The following is a 7500-nucleotide window of genomic DNA, read 5'->3' on the forward strand; positions in this document are numbered from 1 at the left end:
GGGCACGCTATCCTATCTAATTTCTCTCTTTCTTGTTTTGTTAAATTTTTTTATAGTTTATGTAGGAAATATTTATTTTAATGTTGTTGCTATTCTTAAAATATTTTATTTTTCCTTTTTTCCTTTCCTCACTGAGCTATTTTCCCTATTGTGGCCCCTGGGCTTATAGCACCCTGCTTTTTCAACTAGAGTTGTAGCTTAGCAAGTAGCAGTAGTAGTAATAATAATAATAATAATAATAATAATAATAATAATACTTTTTTCTACTCGTAAAACTATCGGCAAAATACGTCGATTTCCTTTAAAACCTTTTGAGATGAAAAATCATAATGAAATATGCAACATAAGTTTAGAATAACCTCGTCACTTCAAAACACTTATTGATAAAGGGGGGGGGGGGGGGGATCTGGTTAAGTTTGATCGTCAGACAAGGATAAGGATAGGGAAGTGGGGAATAAGGGATAAGGAAGAGTACCCCTGGATACAATCCAGTTTATAGCCCTAAGGCAGGTACTGTTTGTTTATGTTTAACCTGCTTCCACTAGTCTCGTTTTATGATCTAATTGTTTTTGCCCTCTTTTCCTATTTATTATTTCTATAACTTATCTACTCTTATTCATCTGTATTGTTCTTACTACATATTTCATTTGTTAAATTTTCAATTTAGATTATGGAAATTTGGGCTTTTGGGTAAGGGGAAAAACCACATCCACAACTACATCCACCTAACCTAACCTAGGGTGCCTCACCCTTATCGCGGAGAGAACTCTTCGCACAGGCGTCCCACTACCGTTCTCTATCCTAACTTACGACGTCACATTACTTGGAATTCTTAAAAACGCACACACAAACACACACATACACATATGCACTTAGGCTAGGTCTATTACTCTTACCTTCTCCATAAAAAAAGATGCAAACTTCATGTGGCGTGGTGTTCCTTCGCTGCATTAGGAAGCACGAAATATTCACTACATTTAACGCAAACTTAACTAATAAGAACTCCAGAATTAAAAGATATTACATTAATCTAACAACATGGAGAGCCCCATTATATGTAGCGTAAAATTTATCGAAACCAAAACAGTCAACACAACACTACTCGAAGCTCTACATCGAACAATTCATCACCGTAAACTGATGGTATTATGACAATTTTATGGAATAACAGCCCTTGAGGTAGAGTAAAATTGGAATTTGTAGTGGATAGGATAAGCCTATCCAAGAGAGCCTATTGGGTTTCATCAACGGTTCAGTTCCAACAACTCGATATATATATATATATATATATATATATTATATATATATATATATATATATATAATATATATATATATATATATATATATAAATATATATATATTATATATATATATATATATATATAATATATATATATATATATATATATATATAAAGGAAATTTGTTTTGATTTTTCTTACCCACAATGCATTGCTAAAATACAAAATCTGATCGGGATTCTCAAAGGCAAAATTACTTCGGTAATTGTTCATATTCTGATAGGTTATTCAGAGTAAGAAAATTCAATAACAAAGAAAACGTTTAATTTCTTTTCATTATTTAGACTGTAATATCTATTAATAGTAGTGGTATTGATAATGAGGACGCCTACCTCATTTTCTAGATTAAATAACTACGAGTTTGTCGCTAGTACATTATTAATAATAAAAAAAAAAAAAAAAAAACTTATTCCATATATCGAAACTACAGCTTCAATTATAATATTCTGGAGTAATATCAGCTGAAAGCAAAACTTAATTTACCAGCAATCAACATTTCATAAATGACATCTTAATAAATATAGATGTGAGAGCATAGTTTATTTCATATAACATAGAACGATATGTCGACCGAAAGATTAATGAGAGATGAGGATTGGCGGGTGGGGAAATACTTCATTACAAAGGCAAAGCTTCGACTGTACAAATGAACAATTAGTTCTTCATTGTACACATTTCATAAATTCAACTGGAAACACAAAATGGATGAAAGTGCGGAAAAGATAGATAAATATAAAGGAAACTACATTTACCTTATAAAACATACCCACATAAAAACGTACACCTACTTTTCATGAGTTGGTCAACAGTTTAACAGGATAACAGGCCACAGTATAGATTCATATATAACCGAGGACCTTTGTGTCAATAGGCGTAGGAGATGGTGATGATATCTATCTATCTATCTATCTATCTATCTATCTATCTATCTATATATATATATATATATATATATATATATATATATATATATATATATATATATATACTGTATATATCATCACTATCTCCTCCTACGCCTATTGACGCCAAGGTCCTCGGTTGTATATGAATCTATGTTGTGGCCTGTTATTCTATTAACATCTTAATAAATATAAATGCCAGAGCGTAGTTTATTTAATACATAGACCTATATATATATATATATATATATATATATATAATATATATATATATATATATATATATATATATATATATACATATACATATATGTATATATATATACATATACATATATATATATGTATATATATATATATATATATATATATATATATATAAATATATATATATATTTGATACCAGAATGCATGAAATATCACAAGAGGCTGTGCTCAAGATAAATTAAGAGAGATGATGAGAACGGAATATGCAATGGAAGATGAAATATCACTGGAAGGAGAAAGGATAAATGAGGTGGAGTTATCTAAATATTTAGGCTATGATACTTAATATAGGATCTTTAGAATGGGTAAAAGATTGAAAAAAGCAGATCAGACAATGGATCGGTTGATTTGGAAATCAAATCGCCTGAAATTACACATAAAAATCAGGCTACATATCAGTTTAGTGAGATCGATGTTACTGTGCGGACATGACTCGTGGTATAACAATGGAACAATATCAAACAGATTTTGTAGATTTGAGAACAAAGCCCTCACATAAACATTGGGAATTAAAACTGCAGGACAGGATTAGAAATGAAACTGTAAGAGATTACTCGAGTGCCATATGTGGATGAGATCATAGTGAGGGGTAGATGGAGATGGTTTGGTCATGCTTTTCGCACTCCCCAAGAGAGATTAGTTCACCAAACTTTCAACTGGACTCCACAAGGCACTAGAAAAGTTGAAAGCCCCAAGCCTACATGGCTGAGGACTATGAAGCGTGAAGTAGGAGATGATGAATGGAGAAATATTGATTTAAAAGCTCAAGATTGAGACGACTGGCGAAATCTAACCGAGGCCCTTTGCGTAGGAGATGATCATGATGAAAATAAATCAATGAAAACGAAGAATACCCCTTTCTTGTGTATCAGTTCAAAATATGAGTCGTTAAGTCTTACCATCTAGCAATGGTATGATGTTCAGCCTAAATGCTGTAGTGAAGAGATATTTTTCAGTTCCATCTTTACAATTAACACTTTCTGCTGTACTAAGAGTTTGATTTCTTAATTGATAATGTGCCAGTGTTGATATAAAATGATCAACCATATAGTAAGTCTTAAGGTACATTCGAACCGTGAGAGCTGTTGTGGACAGGAACTTAATAAAGAAATGATCATGACATTGTGAAAATCGACGGAAAAATTGGGGAAGATTTCCTTGTCGTAAAATGTAGGCCTATATCCAGTGAAAGGATGAAAAAACATTGACTGTAGATGAGGTTTTCATCGATTCCACCTTTTCTCAGAAACAAACTGGTAATCTTCAGAAGAAAGAGAAACCCTTTTATCCATATATAAACAGGTAAAAGAGATAGGTCTACGTTTTGTCTCCATCTACGAAAGGATCTGTAAACAGAGCCTCAAATACCGTTCACATTATTATGCATTATGGAATCGGTACTCAGTATTTGATTACTTTTTTTTTCCAGCAGTTATGCGAACCCCATCATTATGCGGCAAGCATAACCGAGATATCTAAATATATCAAATAAGCAAATATTATTTACGAGTCTCAAATATTTGAATAAACAACTTTCATCATCTTGTAAAGTTATCATATGATTTTCATTTTCTTTCAGTCACTACCTTCCTGAGAAACAGTTTATCCTTAATTCCTTTCTTTCATTACTCCTCAGTACTTTCTTAACATCTGAATTACTTAGATTATCCGTCGTATCCTAGTCCTATTATTATTATTATTATTATTATCATTATTATTATTATTATTATTATTATTATTATTATCACCAGCTAAGCTACAACTCTAGTTGGAAAAGCATGTTGCTATAAGCCCTAGGGCGCCAACAGGGGAAAAATAGCCCAGTGAGGAAAGGAAACAAGGTAATAGATAAACTGCAAGAGAAGTAATAACAATCAAAACAAAACATTTCAAGATAATTAACAACATTAATTTAGACCTATCCCCTATATACTATAAAAACTTCATAAAACCAAAAGGGAGAGAAACAAGATAGAAAGAGCGTGGCCGAGTGTACCCTCAAGCAAGAGAACTCTACCCCAAGACAGTGGAAAACCATGGTACATATTGGTAATATCACTTTTAATTGTCTTTATTCCAATACTCCTTGTATTATAAATATATCGTAGAAACATCACTTATTTCTATTACAAAAACTAATTATATTCCTTCAATAACTCAAATAAATCGTTATTTCGGAGAGAGAGAGAGAGAGAGAGAGAGAGAGAGAGAGAGAGAGAGAGAGAGAGAGGAGAGAGAGGAGAGAGAGAGAGAGAACCAATATAAATGTTGGTCGTAACATATTACAAATGTCTTCTGTTATATAATACGATTAAATGAGAATTTTGAACAAGATTGCAGCTTCCAAATGCCATCATTCTATTTTAAATTCCATTTAGGAGGATGCATCATAAGATTCTACATTTATTATGTCAAAAATAAGAATCATTACCAGTCATTAAACAATAATCAGCATAGCTGGAGAGAACAATTTCCGTCTCATTATCTCAACGGCAAAGACAAAGTCGAGAAAAAAGCCTTTTTTTAATGGAACAAAGACACTTTAATAATTGCGCATCAAAATGTCCTTGACTGTAATTGTCAGTTTGTGATTACCGGCATCTTATGCGTTATTCAACTTGATCTTGATCGTCGCTTTAATACGATGATTGAGGCGATAAACGTCATAACGGTAATTCATCACACAGCTATACACAACGTTTGCTGAGAAATGCGGTTTACAAGTAGTTTCGAGGGTCCTATGGTACCCGAGGTTCTCCATAATTGGTGTTTCTTGATCCTGCTTCAACTAATAACGTGTTAATTGCTGCAGCCTCAAAACGGCGAATCGAACGAATGAATGTTTCTCAACATAACTCCTAACCATTCAATTTAGCAACGAAATTAACATCCTTCAGGAGACTTCTGCGTCCAATATCCACACTTCGAAGCCAAGAACCACGTCAATCAAACACCTGCGCGCGCATTATAGATGTCGGGTGCTTGCTTGCTTGTTTGCTTGTGAGATTGCCCAGCCCTTCTTGCTGGACACAGGCTCTTGTGTCGGCAGCCCGTCATTTGTTATGGTGCCCCCACTCGGGGCACCATAACAAATGACGGGCTCTTGCGTTGGCAGCCCGTCATTTGTTATGGTGCCCCCACTCGGGGCACCATAACAAATGACGGGCTCTTGCGTTGGCAGCCCGTCATTTGTTATGGTGCCCGGCACCATAACAAATGACGGGCTGTCAACGCAAGAGCCTGTGTCCAGCAAGAAGGGCTGGGCAATCTCACAAGCAAACAAGCAAGCAAGCACCCGACATCTATAATGCGCGCGCAGGTGTTTGATTGACGTGGTTCTTGGCTTCGAAGTGTGGATATTGGACGCAGAAGTCTCCTGAAGGATGTTAATTTCGTTGCTAAATTGAATGGTTAGGAGTTATGTTGAGAAACATTCATTTAAAACTTATTTCTTTTGCTTTTCAAATTAATCATGACGTAGAAAAGAATGGTTAGACTGTGCGCTACTCCAAAGATTTAGCCAACGGACTAGTCACATGGAAACCTTCCGAATACTTTAACACAAAAAATAAAATGTATTAATAGTTGACTAAGCTATGCTATATACCAATATGCAGAATGCATCATGAATAATTGATTTAAATACAGCATACGAAATATATTCATATTTCAACGCATATCTTGAGATTGTTATATGAGCCAAATTACAGTAATTAATATAACCGCGGATTTGTGTTCGCGAGAGATAAAAAGATATTACATTACTACTTTCCATTATTCAACAAAGGAAACTTACATATATTGTAGACCCGTGCTGGAGTAATTAAGGCTTTATAAACCACATTTGAATGTATGATTATGTTAAACCCTTTTTGCATAATAGCTTTCACCTTGGAAACCTACTCAAGAAAAATGTAATACCTTTTTGTGTCTACCTTTGTAATGCGAATTTATAAAAGCACTTTCAAATCCAGGATTTTGTGAATAGAAGAGAAAATCTCGGGAGATTTTTCTTGCTGGTAAATTTAGCATACTGCTTAATGCTAATGGAATGATAAGGTAAATGAACCGGGTTCCATTTCATCTACATATCATCCCTTATACAAAAGTAGACTATCCATTAGCTTAAATTAGACCAACTAACTTTGTAACTTATCTAGAATGAGAACCGAGTACTCACTAATTCGTTCTTTATGTTCCTTTAATATCAAATATAGCAAACTACGTAACCTTGGAAAATATTTGCCACCGTGTAGGCTAATTATACAATCATTTACATAAATTTCCTGGAGAAAAAAAAAAAAAAAAAAGGTTTACGCCAGTCATCGCTCTAGACAACTTTCACGTAACTCTACCAAACCACAAGATCTCCCTGGACAATTCTATCCTGTTCGTAATACTAGGCAGGCAGTTAATTCTAATAGCCAGGCCTTCTCCATCATGAGACTCAATACTACACAGTATTCTAGAAGTTTTATTCCAGCTGTTACCAAGTTGTGGAATGTTCTTCTTAATCGAGTGGTTGAATCAGCAGAACTTCAAAAGTTCAAAGTTGGAGCAAATGTTTTTATGTTGACCAGGCTGACATGAGTCTTTTTATAGATTATATATGACATATCTGTTTTTGACGTTAAGAGTTTATATATGACACATCTATTATGAGGTTGTTACTGTTTTTAGAATGATTTATTGTTAATTTGTTCTCACCATTTATTTATTTCCTTCTTTCCTTTCCTCACTGGGCTATTTTTCCCTATTGGAGCCCTTTGGGCTTATAGCATCTTGCTTTTCCAGCTAGGGTTGTAGCTTGGCTAGTAATAATAATAATAATAATAATAATAATTCGTCGTTTGCCGCCACGTGTGACTTCCCACCAAGTTTTCTCAATTGGAAAACTGCCTTAATTAACTCAATTCCACATAATACAGGATCCGTTTTCTGAAATATATGTCTCAAGTGGACAGATTTTACAGATCTTTCTTGAAATATCCTCATCAACTTATTGTCTCTTTTGGTTCTATAGGTTTGT

This window comes from Palaemon carinicauda, chromosome 26, assembly GCF_036898095.1.
Source record: "Palaemon carinicauda isolate YSFRI2023 chromosome 26, ASM3689809v2, whole genome shotgun sequence".
In the NCBI taxonomy this organism is placed as follows: domain Eukaryota; kingdom Metazoa; phylum Arthropoda; class Malacostraca; order Decapoda; family Palaemonidae; genus Palaemon; species Palaemon carinicauda.